The sequence below is a fragment of the Macaca nemestrina genome, unplaced genomic scaffold, assembly GCF_043159975.1.
Source record: "Macaca nemestrina isolate mMacNem1 unplaced genomic scaffold, mMacNem.hap1 Scaffold_112, whole genome shotgun sequence".
In the NCBI taxonomy this organism is placed as follows: Eukaryota; Metazoa; Chordata; class Mammalia; order Primates; family Cercopithecidae; genus Macaca; species Macaca nemestrina.
The window spans coordinates 79,744-102,250 of record NW_027257595.1 but is presented as its reverse complement, the minus strand read 5'-3'; the positions used below and the strand labels follow the sequence as shown (position 1 = coordinate 102,250).

General features: G+C 49.7%; 1 long non-coding RNA gene across 2 annotated transcripts in view; it reads left to right on the top strand.

The window, feature by feature from the left end:
- The window catches only part of LOC139361230 (uncharacterized), a 104,137-nt gene that overhangs the window by 29,778 nt on the left and 51,852 nt on the right, over window positions 1-22,507 (top strand). Inside the window, exons 2-3 of one of the 2 annotated variants that reach the window (XR_011618793.1) lie at window positions 9,348-9,597; window positions 10,993-11,113. This is a non-coding gene — a long non-coding RNA (uncharacterized lncRNA). The other variant, XR_011618792.1, reaches the window with a different exon arrangement.

The following is a 22,507-nucleotide window of genomic DNA, read 5'->3' as shown; positions in this document are numbered from 1 at the left end:
ATAATGTAACAGGGTAACATCCTCTGCTATGGAGCCAACACGAACCCTGATTACAGCCACACAGACTCTCACACAGACTCTCAGGCCTTGTTACCAATGCACAGAACCATTTTCTTAAGTTGAAACACAGTAGCAGAACCTGAAGCCATGTGAACGGGTCCTCTGATCTTACACATGGAATTCACTTTTTATTACTATGTCTGCTAATTAGGAAGCATATCAATTATACAGAAAACTGAGAATGTAAAATTATATATTTATAACAGAAAAAAATTTAATACCCCAGAACACATGGCTATGTTTTTCCCTCATGCCCCACCACTGTTTTCTTTGCTTGAAATGGGAAATGACACTTGAATGCGGTTTTCTAGCGACTGTTAGACTGGCATAGTTCTTCAGAGACAGAGGATTTAAAGCACATGGAGAATTTCTGTTTGTGGAATGTGATTTCCCGGTCACCTCATTCAGGCTGCCGCCGCCTTCCCCTCTGGCCGCCTGCACCGTGGGACATCTGAGGAGGTCCCTGTTTCATCCTCTGGAAATTCTGAAAAGGAAGGAGAGGAGGGCGTGCAGGGTGTGGTACCTTTGTGTTGGTCCTTCGAGCTTTTATTTAGAGTCTGGGCTACCTTGGTGGTTCCTGCCTTTATGTCCCTAGCTCGTGGCTTCGTCCTTGTGTCTAACTCACAGGCAGACAGATGGAAAGGGAAGTTGTATTCAGCCAACAGCTTGATCTTATTCTGAAGGCTCAAATCAACTGGGTATTTGGAGACTTGTGTGCAAATTGGCATTTTTGGTTTTTAAACACAATGTCTTATTTGTACTTCAAATGGATAACTGATTCTCTTGGAAAAAATATAGCCATAAAGATGGTTCTTTAAAAAAAAAAAAAAGGAGTGGGTGTGAGAGAGTGGCTTAGAAATTACACCAGTAATGGTTGTGCGTGGTGGCTTAAGCCTGTAATTCCAGCATTTTGAGAGGAGGAGGCAGGTGGATCCCCTGAGGTTAGGAGTTCCAGACCAGCCTGGTCAACATGGTGAAACCACGTCTCTACTGAAAATATGAAAATTAGCCAGGCATGCATGGTGACAGGCACCTGTAATCCCAGCTACTTGGGAGGCTGAGGCAGGAGAATCACTTGTACCCGGGAGGCAGAGGTTGCAGTGAGCCGAGATTGCGCCACTGCACTCCACCCTGGGCGACGTTCAGAAACTCCATCTCAAAATAGAAAAAAAAAACACCCCGGTAACGGAAACCTGACTGCGTCATCTGTGATGGAGATGGGGGATTATTTGATTTTTAGTGACAGGATGAACTGGATATGTTTGCAGTATTGATCTTGACAAGGGAAATGGTGAGAACCAAATGTGCCGCCCAGCTTGGGCCTTGCCGTTGGCAGAAGACCCTGGCGGGCAACAGATTGGAGACTCGGAGACCCAGGGGAGAATTCTCACGCTGTGACGCTGGTGCAGTGCGTGCTTCTGGACTCCTGCTGGAGGGAGCGGCCCCTTTGCCTTGCAGGCTTTGGTGCAATGGAGACCTTAGGACCTGCCCCTCCTGGCACACCTGTGGGTGTGGCGAGCAGTGCCAGGGCTGAGGCACATTTGGTGAGCCAGGAATGTGGGTTGGGAGAGGCTGCACATGCCGGCAGGCATCTGCTCCAGCAGCCGAGGGTTTCCGCAAGGGGGCAGGGCGTTGGTTTTCCTCCTTGAATTTGGGTGGAGAGGGTGTCCTGGGGTGCTGTGTCTGCACTTGTGTTGCTCTGAGGTCAAGTTGTGGCCTCGAGTCCCTGTCCCTCTGCCAAAGTGAGGGTTTGTCCCTTTTCACGTCAGATTTCCCTTGGGTCTGGGTCTCTAGGAGTGGGGCGCATTCCAAGGGGGCGTGAGCATGGTGGACGCGCGTGGGCCTCTTCCTTTCCCCCCAGCTCCTGGGCTGTGTGTGAAGAGCTGCCCAGCGGAATCGCTCTCCTGCCTGGTGTTTCATTCACCAGAAATCGTTCTCACTGTGGACTCTTGAGTCAAATGTAATCCAGGAATGGAACGTGCTGTTGCTGGATGCCACACACAGCTTCAGGAGCTTAGTTGAGGATTATATGATCTTACCCCACACCTTAAAAGTAAAGACTATAGTTGTCAGGCCTCTGAGTCCAAGCCAAGCCATCGCGTCCCCTGTGACTTGTACATATATATGCCCAGATGGCCTGAAGTAACTGAAGAATCACAAAAGTGCAAATGCCCTGCCTGGACTTAACTGATAACATTCTACCAGAAATAAGTGAAAATGGCCGGTCCTTGCTTAAGCGATGGTTTTTTTTTTTTTTTTTTTTTTTTTTTTTTTTTTTTTTTTGTGAAATTCCTTTTCCTGGCTCATCCTGGTTCAAAAAGCTCTCCCACTGAGCTCCTTGTGACCCCCACTCCTGCCTGCCAGAGAACAACCCCCCTTTGACTGTAATTTTCCTTTACCTATCCAAATCCTATAAAACGGCCCCACACTTACCTCCCTTCGCTGACTCTTTTCAGACTCAGCGCGCCTGCACCCAGGTGAAATAAATAGCCATGTTGTGCTCACAAAGCCTGTTTGGTGGTCTCTTCACACGGATGTGCATGACAATAGTTAAGGGGATACTGAAGTTTTTGGCAGCTCCAAGAACTTTTTCAGTTTGTGTCAGGACATTTTAGGCAGAAGGAAAAGCTTGCTCAGAGAATCTTACAGAAATGTTTGGTGCAGCGCCATTAACTCGTGGAATAAATGTGTAACTTTCCGTGGCGGCCCTCTGGAAAGAGATGCACTTTGAGTGCACCCTGGTCTGCTCGCTACAAGAATCGGCCGTGTCACCCCGCTTTCTGTGGGTCTGCAGGTGTGCGTGGTTCATTGCTCTGCACTGTGGCCATGGAAGGGAAGATGATCTGGAACGCTGGCGACAGTTACCAGTGTGTGTTGATGTGTGCTGCTTTCTACAGTGGAGAACATTTCTGTTTAATAAACATCTCATCACGATGATGACTGCAAGATATTTGAGCCTCATTCAAGAGTGTTTCTGGGTTCCTTCTGTTTTTAATCTGCTTTCTAGCACTAGGCAAGTGAAGACATAGAAAGTAAAAACCCATCGAACTTGTAGAGACATGGTGTTGTGTAGGAACAGACTGTAGCCTCTGGCTCTGTTTAAAGATTGTAGTAAACCTCTTACCTGGGATGGCCAGGGTGTAAATTATCTTGTTTAATCGAAATGTGAATGAGTCAAAGCTGGCGCCTGCATTGTTGATGAAATACCAGATTTTAAGGGAACATGTCAATGTACCATAAGATGCCAGCAAAGTTCCTCGATGAGGTTTGGCGCGGGCTTGGAGGAGCTGGGCCTTAGGTCACCAGGGTCGTCTCTGGGAGCAGATGCTCAGTGTGGGCATTAGTCACTTAGCCTTTCCAGAGCCGAGGAACAGCTTGCTGTGGTGGTTTTTGGAACCTGTATTTTGAGTCAGTTTGTCCCACTTGACTCGAAGTTGCTGCTCAATTTCAGACCTTTGCCTCCACCATGAGCTCGTTTTCTTGTCCCCTGATAACTGCCTCGGTTGCCTCAGCCTGACATTCGAGCCTCGTCGTTCATGGACACAGGCTCCGTGGTGGGGCAAAGGCCGCGACTCCGGCTTGCACAGTTCCGTGCCTCTCACCATGGTTTATCATATCACTCCCGGGACCTCCTGTTTAGAGGAAGAGTGTCCCTTTCCTGCAGGCCCTGTGTGGTGTGGAAACCACCCCTACCTACCTTTCTCCTCTTTGAACTGTACCGTGAAGCTATTTCTGTTCTAGTCAACCGTCAGAATTTAAGGAACAGTGATTTATGTAACTTATCACACGCTTCTCAGCAGTTCTTTATGAATTTCATTCTATTGTGAAATTATTGCAGTTTTCACGGCTATGCTGGTCTCACGTTGTGGCCCTTGGTAACTACCTTGAAATGAATTGCCTTCTCCATTGTGTGTTAAGGTTGTGTCTGGGAGCTGTTGAGGCCTCACCTCTGCTTGGGGAGGTGGCTTTGCTCTCCTGACAAGAGGAAGAATCTTATTTAGAGCATTTCTAATGTGGTTTTTGTTTCCAGACAGAATTACTTTTTTCACAGACACGGCCACTAAAGTCATAAATTATGCTCAGGATGGACACACGGGTCAGCTGACAGAGTGGAGTCCAGAACAGACCCAAAGATGCAAAAGCAGTTCAGTAGAATTTGAGTCTTTTCAACAAATGGTGCTGGAATTATGGGACAGCTGTATGCAAAAGAGTGAAAACAGGGAGAAATTCCTGTATGAAAATTAAGGTGGACCATAGCCCTGAATGTAAAATACCAAACTACAAAACCTGTAGAAGAAATGGAAATTGGAAATTGTCAAGACCTAGGGTGAGAGCTCTTAGCCATGATACCATGATCCATAATCAAGGAAGAAAACAAGTAAGTAAGACTCATCAAAATTAAACTTCTAATATAAAAGACACCCCTAGGGAATTGAAGAGACACATTTTCGATAGATGGGGAGAAGATGTCTATGAACCATGCAGCCGGCAAAGGACTCATATCCAGAATGCACAGGACTCCCACGGCTCATGACAGAGAACAAACCACCTGACTTAAAAGCGGGAAGAGACCTGAACAGATGCTTCACTGAGAAGGATGGGAGGATGGCCTGAAAGCATCTGAAATGACCTTCAGCGTGACTGGTTGCACCGAGATGTGCACCAAAGCCGCAGCGAATTTGTTCACACCCCTGCTGGAGCGCCTGACTAAGGTCTTCCGACAGCCCCAGGTGCTGGTGAGGACAGGCAGTCGAGACTCCTGTGCGATGCTGGGGTTCAGCAGGGTGCAGACAACTTGGCGGTTTCGTATAAAACTGAACTCACACAAACGTGGGGCCCGGTGACCCCACTCCTGGGTATTTACCCTAGAGAAACAGAAGCTGATGTTTAAGAAAAATTGTGCCCAGATGTTAATAGCGCTGTCTATAGTTGCCCAAAACAGGTTACAATGTGCTACAGCCATACGTGGAATAATAAACATCCAGCAACCCTGAGGCCTGGCTGTTGATCACAGGACACCGTGGGTGCACCTCCAAGCACGATGCCCAGGAAATCGTGATTTTGCGAGTGTTTTGCCACAACACTCGCAAAAGACAGACTCGGAGGATGGGAGAACACAGAGACGGTGGTTGCTGGGAATGGGAGGGTATGCTTATGAGGCCCCGTGAGTGGGTTTGGGGCTGCTGGACTGTTCTGCTTGTGTGATGATGATTATGGGAATATTTGTGCCGAAATTCACAGAACTGAACACTGTCCGCTTTACAGTAATTTTTAAAAAGCGGTAATATGCTCATTTTCAGTACTGTTTTTAATGGAAGATGGAGTTTGCAGACAATTCGTTAGGGCAAGCCTGTCTCAGGAGTTTGTAGATGATTCGTTAGGGGCCTGTCTCAGGGCCCTTGGGTTGGGTTGGGTTGGGTTGGGTTGGGTTGGGATGGGTTGGGTTGGGTTGGAAAAGCCTTCCCTGTTGCAGGCAGTAGCATGGGGCATGGAAAGGATATCGCCAAGGAAACACGGAGAATCCTTTGAGGAAGCATGTGTATTTCTAACTTGCTATAAGATAGAATTGGAATTTGTAATGGTTTTGTTTTCTAGAGTCTTGGTAGAATAGGGAAGACAGTGTAATAAAAGCTAATTTTGAAATGAAGAATTTTAAAGATTTTCAACAGAAATAGCTCTAGGAAGTCACCCTGGAAATGTTTTTAAAGATGTTCAGGAGCAATAGCTCTAGGAAGAGTCACTCTGGAGTTGCTTCTTGAGCATTGGTTTTCTGGCTGTATCTTCCGACTTTCATTTTTAAGTTTTGCTGTGAGTTGGGGATGTGTGGGAATAACCATCCCCAGGTGTTGGGTAGGAGTGGCCCTGCGGGAGGGTGCATGTGCCCCAAGGCCTGGGGCACTGTTTCAACCTAGCATGGAACATAGGAACTCTTGTCAGTGGCTGGAGTAAGAGTACCAGCCTGGAAGGCTGGGGGAGCCCCGGGGTGGTCTGGGCACTGTCCTCCCTGCCTGCAGGATGGCAGCTGGAGGAGCTCGAAGGCTGCCTGCCTCATGGCTGTCAGCGCAGCAGCCCTTCCTGGCCCTGGAGCAAGCTTTTGGTCCATGAGTCTCTGCACCGGGACTTGCCTCCTGGGACCTCCGCCACTGTCTTGAGGGCCCTGGTGCCACTTTCCCGGTGGGACCCAAGCCTCAGGCAGCTGCGACCCCAGATTCGGTTGCTTTCCCTGCCATCTCATTCCAGCACGAGTGCTCACCCCACTCAATGCAGAGCCTCAGGTTCCCTCAAGATCCCCAGAGATGGAATCTCCCAATTTAACAAGATAGTTGGTGACAAGATTTGAGCGGCACTGATTTAACTCAGCTCCCAGAGTTTAAGTTCTCAAGACACAGTCTTGCTCCTTCCCTGGCCTCATCCTGTGTAGCTGGTGTGGATGCGGGGTTTCTGGAGGGTGGGGCTGAGGCAGGTCAGCAGCAGGGGGATGGCTCATTATCGATCCCTCAATGCCTTGAGGATAACTAGGATTAATGACCTTTATAGGGTTGTAGGTTTGGGGTATATACATATACATGTGTGTGTGTATATATATATACACACATACATACATACATACATATATAACGAGTTGGATTTCACGTGGGGCAACCTACAGCAGTGTGGCCTCACCAGGTGCCCAGCAAGACACCTGCTGACACTGTTACTGTGTGTGTTCCCGTCATCCCACGAGGTGGGCACGGTTATCACCACATTTTTCTGACATGAAACTTGGAGAGGAGAGGGTTTAGGAAACTCCTGAAGCCACATTGTCAGCGGGACCCGGGTGGTCTGGCCTTAGATCCTGCACTGTTTGCCCCTCGCCACGCTGTCAGCAGACCTGGGTGGTCTGGCCTTAGAGCTCACGCTGATCGCCCCTCCCTGCCACGTTGTGGGGTTTTTCCTGCTTCTGGGCAGCATTTGATAGCTTGTGAAACAAGACCAAGACTTGCCATGAGTGGATATGCCATTATCTGAGATCCAGAACGTTTCTGGACCTGGCATTGCCAACGTCACATAAGGGGAGGTAAAAACATTTTCTTTGTGGTCATTGGGGCTCCTGAAACGGTGTTTTTCCCAGTGAAAATTGACTCATAAAAATCTGTTAACTCAATACTATGTGAACAGGAAGAGGTGTGTTGGGCTCTAGTTAAATGTCTCAGAGCCACAGAAGTAAATGAGGGCACCTTCCAAGCACAGCCTCCCGGAGGGGAGGCCAAGGACGTTTGCCTGGAGAGTTTGCCATGAAGCAGGACTCGGGCAGGGCTGGTCTGTCTGGAAAGGCCTCTGCCATGATGTAAGTTAGTTGAAGTAGTTGAGGGGTGGTGGCGTGAGGTCGGTGGTCCCCAAGGAAGCCCCTAGCAAGGCCGGTTTCCGTGGGATGGAAAACTGCCGTTCAGTGGCTGTACTCCTGGCTTCACTGGTCTGATGTACAATCCTGCACTTGGGTACTTGGATCCCAGCCAGGTCAGATGGTTGTATCGTGGAGCAGCGTTTGTGTCAGTAGAGAGCAGAGTGGTGGTTCCCAGAGGCTGGGAAAGGACAGAGGTGAGGCCCCTGAAGGATGCTGGTCTTCCTGGTTTAGGGGTTTGGGGCTCAGCCACCTTCCTGTGTCCGTGTAAATAATACCCAGGATCATTTTCGCTTGCCCCACTTTAGTTAAGCATTGGAGCTTCAGGATGTGCGTGCCCACGTCACCTGGGCCGTGATCCTGGAGTTGGGTGAGACTGATTCCCGGGTTTATAGAATTACTCTGGGATTATTAAAAACAGAAGCACTTGAGGCATTCATAATGCTATTTCCTGAACATAATTTATGTTCAGTTCTTCAGAAACATTTCTCTGAGGAAGCATCTATAATTTTTGTTTTCTGCCACTCAGTGCTAGAAAGAATTGTGCAACACTCAAGTGAGTGGCATTATTCCCCTCCCTCCACCATGCAAGCAAGATTAAAGGTACCTCTGGCCCCCCTCAGTCTTCTCACCTGCAGGGCGCCTGGCGTGGCAGTGTGCTGCCTTCCGTCTTCTTTTTGGGGAGAATTAGTCATGTTTGTGTGTACTGCTCAGCTCAGCCTGGTGCGGTTGTGTGGGTGAGGAGCTTGGTTGCTAGGTGACCCTCCCAGGCCTGCCTCCCACCTCCCTAGGCCTTGTTCTAAACTGACAGATAACCAGTGTGTTTTGGAAGAGGACAGCAGCAGGGCAGGAGAAAGTTTATTCAGACTTTCTCCTTGCCCTGGTGTTTGAGCCCTCATCCAGCCTGGGCCCTTCTACGGAGCTGCCTTTGTGTGTTGCAAACCACTCCCTCCCAATAACCGTGCTTTCAGAGGTTTGGAAATGTGAATTAACTCATCTTCAATTTAAAGCGTACTATTAAATTTTCATGTTGAAACTGATGTATTTTATGGCCTTTATTTGATTTCTCTTGATTTTTTTTTCCCCATATGAGACATTGCATCTTAAGGGAGACAGGCTGGTGTTGGCCCCCTTTCCTAAGGATGGAAGTGAATTCTGAAAGCCCTTTATGTAGGCAGCGAAATAATCAGGGAACCTTTATTATAGCTCTGCCTGTCCATGTAAAGCGAGCACGACTCATAAGCAGGAAAAAGTGCAGCCCGGGGGCAAGGTGAGCCCTAATGCTGCCTGTGCCTCGCCTCCCTGCCATGAGGAAGGGAAGTGCAAGCGCAGGTGGTTGAGTCAGCCTCCAAGCCCAGCCTGCGCCCCCGTCACATCCCTCTGCATCTGCAGGGGCACAGGCCATGCTGCCACCCCTCGCTCAGTGCCAGGGCTGATGCATCAGGAACAGGGGGTGCTGTCCGCCCCTTGCTTGGTGCCAGGAATGATCTGTCAGGATCCCTTGTGCTCATCTGGTCCTCACGTCTTCATCACCAGCCTCCTGCTGGTAACGGGCTTGTTATTACCTTGGTATGTGTTGTGGGGCAGTGCTCAGTCCTCCGAGGGAGGGAATCGGCCCTTAGCCAATTCACATTCAACAGGACCGGGGAATGGGTTCTTGTTCCATGTCCTGGATCCCAAGAAGCCCTTGTCCTGGACCCTGTAATGCCCGGGGTCTTCCTGAGAAACGCTGGTGCCACTGGAGCACAGCCCGGCCCCCTCCAGTTTCTCTGCTTTGTAACTGCACTTGTGTTTAGCAGGTCTTCCAGGACTTAGACGCTGCTTGGTGTGAGCCAGGTTTTGTGTGGAAAGAGGACAGGTCCGAGTCGACAACCAACCAGCCCAGAACCATCTTTTATGCTTCCAGATTCTGTGGCCAAAAACTTACCCGTGGACATTGAGGGTGATGCATTTCTGCTCCAAGACGTCTGTGGACTCAGCTGGAGGGATGGAAAGGATGTGGAGCCTCTTCACTCCTGGCCTGGCCTTGGACCTGCTGTGCAGCCTCTCAGTGGCACCAGGGCCCCCTTGTGTCACAGCAGTCTCGGGTTCGTGGCACTGCCTCAGGATGTCCCAGGCTTCATGATGTCCAGGCTCCCCTGGCATGGCGACCTCAGGTGGGTGGCACTGCTCTGACGGACGTCCCAGGCTTCATGATGGTAGGGCCTCCTTGTGCCATGGTGGCCTCAGGATGGTAGCACTGCCCCAGGGTGTCCTAGGCTCCAAGGCCAGTGTTCCATCCAGCGAAGGGAAGTTGTACTGTAAGGTCTAGTCTCGGAAGGTTCCTGGGGTCCTATCCTTCAGAGTGGTCCTACACTCACCACAAATCAAGCCAGGGGAGGCCCTGCCAGAATTTGCAGCTGCGTTTCAGGTGGTTCCACAAGGCCTCTTTTATTTTGGCCTAGTCAGGTATATAATTCTTTTTCTCTTTGGTTTTATTGAGACAGGCAAAAAAAACCTTTTTGTTGCCCAGGCAGTGGTGTGAGCACAGCTTACTACAGCCTCAACCTCCCAGGCTCAAGCGATCTTCCTGCCTCAGTCTCCTGAGTAGCCAGGACCCACAGGCACATGTCCCACATGTCCCCATGCCTGACTTATTTTTGTATTTTTTGTAGAGATGGAAGTTTGCAATGTTGCCCAGGCTGGACTCGAACTCCTGGACTTAAGCAGTCCAGCTGCCTCAGCCTCCCAAAGTACTGAGATCACAGGCATGAGCCACCGTGCCTGGCCAAGTGTGTTTCTAATTTCAAAATTAAGAGGACCCCCAGCCAGTTAATTACGTCTCTTTTGGAGCATGCTGCTTATAGTACATCAGGAAGAATCCTCCAGAACTTGGAAAGGGGGCTGGACAGACACAGCCCTTTGAGGTTGTCTGATAAACCCCTGGGGTCTTTAACCATCTGGAGGGATGTACCATGTCAGACGCACTGTTGTCGACCGGCTGAAGCCCAGGTTTCATGAGGTTTTGTGTCGGCTTGTAGTACTTTCTCTGGCAGAGATGCGAGTGACTTCTGCTCACTGAGAGGCTCAACTCAGAGACTTCATGGCCTGAGGGACGGCAGGCTGTTTGAGCTGATCGAGCAATCTCGCGCTACCCTTATTTTCTGAAACGCCTATGAGTGACTTCTCACATGGTCTTTGAAGCGGCTTCATGCCCGCGCTCCTTGGTAATGATCGAATGCTTTTTTTGACCCCTCGTCCCCTTTCTTTGGGATGTTCCAGTCTCAGTTCTCATGTGTTCTGCTTCTACGGTAATTTCTGAAGCTGCTGAATGTAGAAAGCACTGAGGAGGCTGTGCTCCCACCCCTGTGAGTCTTCCAGGCATCATCCTCTCCCCTTGGCGAGGCGGCGTCCATGGCACACCGAGGAGGCTGTGCTCCTGTCCCCCGTGAGCTTTCCAGGCGTCCTCCTCTCCCCTCCAAGGGGGACAGGAGGAACCTTTCAAACCCTTCTTAAACTTCTTTTCATGTCTTTGTTTTAACAGATTTCTTTGTATCTTCTCCCTTATCCAGAAATGAGGGTGAACGCTGAGTTATTCACGGGAGTCAAGAAACCACACGCAGCCCAAAGTGACGTTGGTTTCCCTGAAATGATTTGTGTGTGTTCACCTTAAAATGCAACTCAGTAAAACAGGTGTGTTTTGAGGAAAAATTTTAAATTACCCAGGTAAAAATGTGACAGTTAAATTTCATCGTCTGTGCGGGTGTCCACAGCCCCCTTCTGTGATTGCGTGTGAGTTTGTGACTTGTGGTTATTTTTGAAGAAAGAAAATCTGTTGCTGAGGACTTTAGAGGGTGTGCTGGGATTGTGTAGGGTGGACATCAGGGGCTTCAGTGTGTGGCTTCCTTGAAGAGGTTCAAATTAAGGCTGAGAGTCTCTACTCCAAAATGCTCCAAAACCTGAAACATTCTGAACTTCCTCATGACACTCGAAGGAAATGCTCTTCGGAGCACTTTGGATTTCAGGCTGGGGATGCTCAACTGGAAAGTGAAACATTGCAAGACCCTTCTGGCCCCGGGAACTTGGATAAGGTCATGAAGGGGGCCTGTGCCGGGTGTCCCTGGAGTGTGAGGCAGCCTGGGCTCGCTGAACTGGTTTTTGTAGGAGCCACAGAAGGGAAAGAGCGTCAAAGTGGCCACATCTGGCTCCTGAGAAGGCTGGACCAGAAGGAGGTGGGCACAGAGGGCAGCAGTTGTGTCCCCAGGGTCCTGGGCTCCTGTCCCTGGTGGAGTTGAGAGCCTTCTCTAGTTGTGGCCTCTCCCCTGTCAGCAGCCACTGAGGCCTGAAGGGAGAGGAGGGGGCTGAGGAGAGGAGGAAGGATAGGCCTGCTTCTGGAGAGGGCCAACATCGGCCTGTGCTAGCCTCGTTTGTTACTCCTGCGTCCAGGGTGCACGGCCGTGTCTCGTGGTGTAGCGGTTCCCGGAATGCACAGCGTTCTTGTCTGCAGTAACAGCTTTGTCTCCGACCCTTGGAGGCAAGTTACCTTTTTCCCCAGTGAAAAGAGGTAGAAAATCTTATAGAAATGCATGTGCTCTAATGTCTATTTTCTGATAACACATGGTCGCTTAGGCTAAATCTTTGGGAGGTCAAGGCAGGAGGATCACTTGAGGCCAAGAGGTTAAATACCAGCCTGGACAACATAGCAAGACCCCATCTATATAACAGAAAAATTAGCTGAGTGTGGTGGTGCGTGCCTGTGGTCCCTGCTACTCTGGAGGCTGAGGTGGGAAGATCACTTAAGGTTACAGTGAGCTGCGATTGCTCCACTATACTCCAATCTTGGTGACAGAGCCAAGACCCTGTCTCAGAAAGAAAAGTTAAAAAAAAAAATCCAGAAATGTCATTGTCTTTTTAAATCATCCGAAAAGAAAAATCGTTTTTTTCTAAGAATGTAAAGGGAAACTGATACGATCCTTTCCTTGCATTGTTTCTCCTTTTCAAATATTTACAGTAGTCCGTCCACATCGTCTCTCATCTCATTACAAAGCAGCAGGTGTCTTCGAGGTTAGTGGTGTTTCTCTGTGTCACACCTTGGAGAACAGCCAGCATGAAACCTCTTACCACAATCGTGCGCATCGTTTGTAGTCCCAATTAAAATCCTTTCCAGAGATGCCTGTGCTGCTTATTATAGCAGAACTTTGGTTGTGCTGAAACGTGCATTCAGCTAATGGTTTTAAGTTCATATCTGAGATGATGTTGTATAATTCATGAAGCATGTGGGATCAGTAATGATTGAAGATAATTCTGGCTGATGTCATTTAGAGGATATTTTTCACTTCAAGTTAAAGTTTCCTTCGCGATAGTCATTTTGGGATTCATTTAACTATGTGCTTTATTTCATAGCTCAAATTTTCATTTGTCATTTCATAACATAGGATTTTGAAAGCAGATTTGGCAAAATATTTCTAACAAAATGTTTGCTTATGACGTCCTAAGGAACAACACTCAGAATTGCTGGTAACTGTGGTACATTTTAAGGCTGATGATAGAAGTCACTTGAACGGGAAGGGGTGCTTTGTGAGGCAGATGGGGTTTGAACCCCGACCCTCCTGATACGCCAGTCCTAACCCTGGCCTTCTCTCCTCTCCACTGGGAGATGAGAAGGTGCCAGCATCCACCTCACAGGCCGTCCTGAGAACCTGGGACTAAGGGCTTGTGTTCCTCTTGCAGGTGGTGCAGATGTGGGGGCTTGAGGATATACACACTGCAGGCTGCCAGTGTCGGGGTAATCCAGTTTTAGTCATAAAGGTGGGATTTGCTTTGCTCCCCTGCTGACCAGGTGCGGTGCCGCTGTTGTAGCAGGTGTGTGGATCCTCTTGGGTGGTCCTCAGGTGGAGAAGGAGTCACTGATTCGTATTCCCAGTGTTAGATGTGAGGGGACCATGGACCTCATGTGTTCAGAGGGGAGGAGTAAAAAGCTTCCCTTGTAATTTCAGGACTGTCTATCCCAGGAATGCCAAACCACTGGCTTTCACCTTATGCTGTCATAGGTGACACTGTACGGAAATGAGGACTCCTATTTCACATACCTGAGCCAGTACCCGTCTCCCTCCAGGGCCGTGGCAGAGCCCTCTTGATTTCTCTGGGTTGCCAGCCTTGGGGATCTGTAAGCCCAGTGATGTCTCCGGTCTCGGCCCCCGCTCCCCGTGGGGACAGGAGGTGGCTTCAGGAGGCTGGTGATGAATGCCTGAATGAAGCCGACTTGTGACTGCAGTTCTGTCTAAGGGCCTCCCCGGGTGTTAGATGTCAGTAAATGACACCTGTGTGTGGATCTCATGTGCTGAGAGAAACAGTGGGGGAAACCAAAGCTTGTGGAGTCTGCAGGTTCTGGACTTGGGGGCGTGTGCACCTGTGTACTTGGTGAGGGGTGTGATGTCTGGAATGAGTGTGCACGTGTGTCACGTTTGTGCATGTGTGGTGAGTGTATTTAGCAGGTGTGGGTGGAGTGAGCATGTTCATGTGTGTCGTATGTATTTGAGGATGTGTGTGGAGTGTGTACATGCATCACATTTGGTGAGGGTATTTGAGGGTGTGTATGGAGTGCATACATGCGTTTGCGTGTATAGTATTGGGTGAAGGGATGGCTTGTGTGGAGTAAGCATGCACACGTGTGTGCTGTGTGTAGGGTTTCTACGTGGTCCTCCCCTGAGCCTGCTCCTGGGCCCTGCTGTCCTGGCAGTTTTACAGTTTGGTGTGTCTTTGATTCCGGAAGATTCTGGAACCAAATTCTGAAGCTGTGATCACAAACTTGCAGCCCTGGAGGACGCTGGCCCATGGAGCTGGCACGAGGATCTCTGTGCTGGCCTCTCCCTGGGCTCTGTCCACAGAAGAGCATGTCCGACGATTGAGCTGTGCGGGTCTGTGGCTCCCCAGCCTCCAGTCAGCCCTCGGTTCTGCCCTGCCTCTGTTTTTCTTGCCGAGGGGCTCCGGGAAGTGGTGCCTGGGATGGCATTTTCACCCTGGGGTTGCTTTCCCAGCTGCCCAGGTGCTGGCTGTCTGAGGCCTGCTGTCATCCTGGGTGGACGGGGCTGTTGCGGGGGCATTCCTGAGCACCTGCGGGAAGGCAGGGTTAGGAAGTGCCAGAGGTGAGTGGCTTCCTCCCACACTTGATTTTCTGGAAAGTTCTGGGTCTCATATTTTTCCCTAAGGGAAGTTAGAAACTGAGTTTCTCTTTAGGGGAACGTCTTTGCAGCGTCTGTTGTTTGAATGTTCTCCAGGTGTGGAATACTCGGGGCCGTGTGTGTTTGGGAACATCCGTGTCCTGAGTGAATTCAGTAGGGAATGGAGAGAGGCCTCCTGTCAGCTTGGCCTCTGTTTCCTGCTTGTTGAGAGTTGACAGCTGCTGGTATCCCAGGGAGAGTAAAACACTGGGCAGTGTGGGATGGAAACGTTTGCTCTGACAAGGTCAGTGGGAAAACATCTAAACAAACGTCGCTGTTCTCCAGGCTTCTAGGGGTCGAGCTTGTTTTGTGGTGTTGAGGGAAAGCTACGCTTGTTCCTGTTCCTCACCATTTGAATGGTGTCCAGGGCTCGTTCCTCTGGAGAGGTGATGCACGTGAGTGGGGGTCAAGTCACAGGCTCCGAGGTTATTTGGAATCTGTCAACTGATTTCCTGAACACACAGGTGCTTGGTAAAGATATTCCTGATTAGCTAAAACATTTCAACAGGACGTGATAGCTGGTGGTTGTTTAAAGACTATCACAATTTTCCTGTTACTTTTTAAATGCCTGTTGAATCAGGGGGGTTTCCCATACTTTTCTTTTCCTGTATGCATACTTGATATTTTGTTTATTGTTTTTTATGTGGGTGTGCAGTTAACAGGATTTGGAAGCAGTCTCAGCCCTGGGGAGACTTCAGAGCCACCTCAGTCAGTGCTGAAGGGAGGCAGGGATTTGGGGGCTACCTCCTCCATAGGACGGACACCAAGGGCCAGAGGTCAGCAATCTCAGTGAGGTCACAAAGACGGGCACACCCAGCACCCTGGCCCATGTGCCTCTCCTTCACGTTTGTCTCTGCTCAAACTGCTCTCCTGGGTCATCACGGGTGATCTCTAGGCGCGTGCTTGCTTCTTGCAGAAGTGGTGTCTGGCTGTGGTCAGTGTGGGCCCTCAGGACTTCCATGTTTTTGGCTCACATCAATATTGGGCAGTGGTGTATGTTTGTTTTGGAGTGGTAGATCGGGTGGATTTTGGCTTTACCAACTCATTTAATACCTGTTCTCCTAGGTATAATACCTGTTCGTAAGCCGCATGTTTTCCTAGGTGCTGGGGCCCTATCATAAGCCGCGTGTTCTCCTAGGCGCTGAGACCCTATCATAAGCTGTGTGTTCTCCTAGGCGCTGGGACCCTATCGTAAACTGTATTTGAGGGATCTCTGAGGTGCTCCTTATGAGGATCCAATGCCTGACCTGAGGTGGAAGAGTTGCAATTCAAAACCAACCCCCCAAAAAATTGTCTTCCATGAAACCCATCCCTGGTGCCAGAAAGGCTGGGGGACAGCTGGCCTAACGAGGGCTAAGATGTCAGTAGATTTTTGGACTCGGGCCTCAGTTGAAGAGGATTAGATTTTGAAAGGTGGGGATTGAAGGCTTCTAAAGGGCAGGTTTTCATCTCCAGTGGGGCCTCGGCAGAACTGGCTAGAACTGACCCAGAAGCTGACAACTAGTCAGGCTGGCTCACTACCTGTGTCCTGTGTGTGCAGCCTTGCTGTTTATTCAATTGTCTCTTGGGGTTGTGGATTCCATCCACAGCCTCAGAGTAGTGGAACCCATTACTTCAAGGCTGATCTTATTTAACTTTATCAAAAAGACATGAAAACCATTTAGTATAAATCTTCCAGATACCTGTATCCTTTCTTTTCCCAGAGGCTTTTAAGTATTGCAACTTAAAAATCTTCAAAAATAACTTTAAAGGAAAACTTCTAAGTACATTTTTGATGAGCACCCTTGACAGCTTTAATATGTGAAGTAAATTCCCTTGACTTTCGTATTCCTAGAAACTCGTTCATGTTTGCAGAAGACTTTGTATTTTGTCAACAGTGGCCACTGTTCGGTGACAATCATACCTGCCGTGGTCTCATTTAGAAAGTTGGATGTGGATGTATTAGCTTTTCAGACACAAAAACACATGGGCTGTTTGTTTTTGGTTTTGAATTTTTTGGGTTTTTTTTTCCCCCCAGCTGAATTCAAGAAAGGGAAACAAGCAGACAGAGTAAGTACCAGAAAGCGTCTAAGTGGTTGGGTGGGGGATCCTACTATGGTGTTGGGTTGTGTTCTGCCAGATATCACTCCTCAAAAAGCTGACCCTGAAAGGGCTGGCATTGCCCTCACCCTGTGACATTTGTCTGTCTCACCAGAAAATGAAGAATCTGCCAGAGTACTGTGAGTCAAATTCAGTCAGAACTCGATTAAATAAGAGGCTTTGTCTCAAAGGCCAAAACATGAGGACACATTTTTAATTTTTTTTTTTTTTTTTTTTTTTTTTTGAGACGAAGTCTCGCTCTCTTGCTCAGGCTGGAGTGCAGTGGCGTGATCTCGGCTCACTGCAAACTCTGCCTCCCTGCTTCACTCCATTCTCCTGCCTCAGCCTTCCGAGTAGCTGGGACTACAGGTGCCCGCTACCAACCCTGGCTAATTTTTGTATTTTTGGTAGAGACGGAGGTTTCACCGTGTTAACCAGGGTGGTCTCGATCGCCTGACCTTGTGATCCACCTGCCACCTCCTCCCAACGTGCTGGATTACAAACGTGAGCCGCCACACCCGGCCGAAAATATGTTGCTTTACTGCCTCAGTCCTCAGTTGGGTAGTCTGTTCTTTGTTGTTGAAAGGCGCGCTCTGCGAGATGGGAATCTTCCGGTTGCTTACTTAGGGAATCCTGCCGGCTGTCATTTACTGGAGAGCGCAGTTTCCTGGCTGCCCTGGTCTTTGAGGGGACGGAGACTGAGGGGTCATTTTCCCACCTGGACCAACGTGTTTATTAAACCTGGCTTGTGGATCATTTGGATCTTTTTATGAAGGAAAAGCCACATCTGTGACTTTCAGATGAGTGGAAGTCGTGTTAAAATATATATATATATATATATATATATATATATATTTGGCTACTATGGAGAAGTTTTGTCTTTGTGACCTGTGAATACAGTCACTGGAGAGCAGAATGTTCACGGTGTAGGTGCTTACAGTGTGCATGCAGAGTCACATTCTTCACTAGTATTACGTTAAAAAGTGACAAATAAGAGAAAAATATTTTTCCTCATTACAACCTCGGTAAGAAGCTGGCAGTACTCTTGTTTTTGGAGGGGTGTGAAGGGAATATTGAGAAAGTATAATCAACGTTAGACTCGCCCACTCTGCAAATCCTATGCCAGCTCGAGTGAGGACCCCGTGATGGAAAGATGCACCCATCTGCCCGGAAGGAGTTGAATCTTTGTGGCGCTCAGGATGCCTGGTTCATCTCTATACAAAGGCAGAGTGTGAAACGCCGTGGAGGCTGAGAGAAGAGATGTGGTTAACAAGTATGAGTGAGAAGTTTGGGGCTTGTTAGCACCTGGCGTGTGTGCAGCAAGCTTTGCTATCTGCACACGTGTGATCCTTGGAACACTGGTGTGTGGAGCCGTGAGGCTGTCGAGGGCCCCAGCTCCCGGCAGGCTGAGGAGTTCCCTGTTACCACCAGGATAACCGTGATTGAAGGCTGTCACTCAATCCCAAGTCCCGGAAGGGGCTCCTTTCAGAGAGGAAAACACCCCTGGAGCCTCGGGCAGAATTCAGTGATTTTTCATATAATGTTGCTTAGATTTCGCAAACATGAAACCAAGAACATATTTCAGAATGCTTATGGTCCTTTTGTAACCATGGAAACAAAGTAATTTGCAGTCGATGGACAGTTTGCCGAAGCTGAACTACCTACATCATGAGCACGGCGCTCTCCCTACCGCCTTCGGCCTTGCTCCGGTTTGCTGGGAAGGCTTTGCAGAGCCTCTTGGCTGGGATACTTCTCCCATGTCCCATGTTGCTACCCCTGGTCACAGCCATACTGCTGGGCACCTGCGCCGTGAGGACACTGAGTGGACACGAAGCCGCGGGGCAGCAGTTGGTCATGAGGCGGCATCCACATGGTCCAAAACAGGTTTCTGTTCATTAAGAATGATCGTTGCAATAAAAACAGAGTGAAAGAAAACCCTCTACTGACCTGAGAATGCGTCAGCTCAGTTGGGTGGGGAAGTGCAGTGAGGAAGGTGAAGACTGAAAGGAAATGAAGGAGGGAGAGGAAAGGAGAGAAGGGAAGTGAAAGGGGGAGGGAGGATGGGAGTGAAGAGGGAGATGGAGGAGGAAGAAGAGAGAGGGCGGTGGGCAGGAGCCTGGCAAATGAGTCCCAGAGCCGGTTCCTGACCGTCGTGGGTGCGTCAGAGCTGATCTTCCAGGGGAGGTGGCCTGGGAGGGCTGACCCTTAGGAAGTGAGAGCCGGGGGGAGCTGATTTTTTGGCCCTCAGCGGGGCTGTTGCTGACCTGAGATGCAGTCGATGGTTTTCCCGAAGAGGTCGTCTGCACAGCCACCGTTTGCTGCCAGGTTGGAGAGAGAAGTGCTCCCCATGGGTTCTTTCTATTTTGTGGATTTTTCCCAGTTTAGCTGAGCAGCCTGTCAGTGGAAATGTCAGGGATTACTAACATGTCTCCATTCTACAGAGCAGTCAGCCAGCTTCCGATCCTGTAGTTGTTGGGGGCACCACTCCCGTCGTGTCAGTGCTGGCCCAGCATGGAAGCTGCGGCCGGAGGCACTGGGAAACCTGCGTGGCTCTTGCTGCCGGGGTTCTGATGGGAGTCGTGCGCTGGAAGAGAGACGTCCTTTAGGCAGAGCCTGGTGAGGAGGGAGTGTTGCTGTTGCAGCAGTACATGGATTTTCAAATGACAAATGAAACAAGCTTTTAATTATGACCAGAGCTCTGGGCCCTGCTTTTCTTCAAATGGAAATGTTGTGCTGAAATGAATTTGCTGTTAATTGGTTGCCTCATGCAAGATGGAATGCTGGGAGCAAAGTAGAATGTGGACTTATCGACAGAGCTTCCTCCTCTCAGACTGTAATCAGTTGGATGATGATACACAGGAATACGTGAGAATTCGTGTGAGAAAGGCGATGGGTGCAGACCTGTGTGACCGGCAGGTGTGGGGAGAGGTTTGAGAGAAGCTTTTGGCTGAAGTGGTGTCAGGTGCAGGTGCTGAAGTGTGATGTCTGGCTGGATGGAAGAGCACATGCCTCTGGGCTGTGGGAAACAGAGGAGGAGGTGGGCAGACGTGAGTCATGTCTTAGGAATGGTAGCAATTCAGGCAGACCCAGGATCAGGCTCCCACGGGGGAGGAGTGGACATCAGGACCCAGGGAGCGTGGGATGGTGGTCACGCCCGGGCCTCTGTGGAGCTCGCTGCTGTGTCAGCAGGGCCTTGTGCTTGCCCTCCTTAAAGCTTTCCCTATCCATAAAATGGGCATGACAAAATCCACCTTGTGACACTGAAGCTTAAATGAGATGATCTACATGGTGTCTTCCTTCCCTTCCTGACACATCATAGACTCACAGCTATGGTAGCAGAGACAGACTGGATGGAATGCTGGAGCCACTTTGTGCCTGGTGAAGCTACATGGATTTGTGCAGTGCTGGCGACTGTCTCTGAAAGCTTTTGGTCATAGCAGTGGCAACCTCGAGTGGCTCTTGGCATACTTGAGTCTGTGGAGTGCAAGGTTGACTGGAGCTCCAAGGCCATTGATACTATCCAGGGATGAGCTGATGGGGCCTTAAAACATAGGGGAAGGCCGAGAGGACTTGGCTGCCGGAAGCATGCCAGAAGCATTGCAGATTTCTGGCTTCGAGAACTTGCTGACTTATGGATATAGGAAGGTAAACCCAGATGGCTCCAAAATTTTAAGTCCAGAAGAAAGGTGGGAGGGTACAATTGCTGATTAGGTCATGATCGCCCTGTCCCTTTCTTTCTGGCCATCGTTTCTCCTCCCTTCCCCTGCCTTTGTGAGCTGGAGGGCCTGAGCCTGCACAGAGGTCTATTTCATGGTAACGATGACCTGCAGTAAGAAATCTCTCCACTTTATTTTGCAGCAGTAGTTAAATAAATTTAAGGAGTGACGGTGTAGTGGTATTTGTTTTTGCTTTTTTTTTTTAAGTATCATTTAACTGAAAGTTATTCCCAATTTCACTGATCACTTTGAGAGGCTGAAACATGCTTTGATTTGTTATTTTGTGTTTGAGCTAGTTTATTTTCTCACAGGAATGCCAATTGTTCTGTTGTCACACATCATTAAGTATCTCAAATTGTGTTACTATAATACTTAGCTGAATTATCTCCCTTATTTTGGCTTTCAATAAACTAAAATCTGTGTGAAACACACAGGATGGTGCATCTCCATTGAGGGTTGTTCAGAAGTGTGACTTTTCCTGGCATGCTTGAGAATCAGTGACATTATTTTATAGAAACACTTTGCAACTGACACCAAAGCTAGAAGCTCCTGTAAAGGGCAGGGTAGGTGACGTGTTATGCTTTATGGGTCACAGAAGTCTCTACATATATTTCTTTTGTTAAAACTTCAAAGTGTAAAAATCACTTCTGGTTCCTTGGCCAAGGCTCGGTCGGGGATCATGGTTTGCAGACCCTTGACATCACCTTAGCTGAAAGCTGGTCTCCCATGCGGTTAGCAGGGGCCCACCTCATTGCTTCAGCCAGAAAGATGCTGCCCTCATGCTGGAATTTACTTCAAACAAACTTGAAAGCTCTGGCACCGCTGCTTATTTCCATACTGTTGCAGGCTATCTAAAATACGGAGGATGCCTTGGTGTTTTGATTTTGTTACTCCTCTTGAATGGCTCTGAGATGGCTCATCGCGAGTTAGACATTTGCAGAAATGATCAGGCAGAGCTGCAGTCATCTTGCAGATCAAGTGAAGTTTTTTCTGAAAGCTTGTTACAGGCTTAAATTTCTGACCCCTTTCCATCCACTGCTCTTGTATGATTGGCTTCTTTTTGCACCCATTTGGATCTGTGAAGCGTCTCCCCACCGTGGTAGAACTTTAGCTCTGATTTCATGTATGAGTCAGTATCCTCACTCCTCTTCTGCGAGGAGAAAGCGCTGCAGGTCCTGCATGGTTTCCGTCCCCTCCCTGCACGCGGATGGATTGGGAGGTATTTGTGGTGTGTGAACTTGCTACCCCCAGAGGCTCCTTGTTCACTCCCCTGGACCGCACTCCCTACTGCCATGGACTGCACTCCTCCCTCGTGGTTCATTCCCCGGACCGCATTCCTCCCTCCTCCTTCCTGGCTCACTCCCCTGGACCACACTCCTCCCTCCTGGTTCACTCCCTGGGCCGAACTCCACCCTCCTCCCTCCTGTTTCACTCTCCTGTGTGCCCACACCTCCCTCCTGGTTCACTACCCTGGGCCCCCACGCCTCCCTCCTGGTTCACTGCCCTGGGCCCCCACACCTCCCTCCTGGTTCACTGCCCTGGGCCCCCACACCTCCCTCCTGGTTCACTGCCCTGGGCCCCCACACCTCCCTCCTGGTTCACTGCCCTGGGCCCCCACGCCTCCCTCCTGGTTCACTGCCCTGGGCCCCCACGCCACCCTCATAGTTCACTCCCCAGGGCCCCCACTCCTCCCTACTCCCCTGGGCCGCATTCCTCCCTCCTGGTTCACTCCCCTGGGTCCCCACTCCTCCCTCTTGGGGGCGTGGTAGTTTCTGTTGTGCTTGTGCCAGCACGGTAAGGCTGAGTGGCAGCTCCAGGGCTGTGGCTGGTCACGCAGCTGTGGCATTAGTGCAGAGAACTGCGGGGATGCAGCTGCCCTTGCTGTGATGCTTCGAGTGTCATAGTCGATATGGGAAACTGTGTGGGATGTGGATGTCCCAGGAAGGGACAGGAGCCTCCCCGCAGCCTCTGTCAAACACTTCTCAGCCAGGCGTGGTGGCTCACGCCGGTAATCCCAGCGCTTTGGGAGGCCGGGGCGGGCGGATCACCTGAGGTCAGGAGTTGGAGACCAG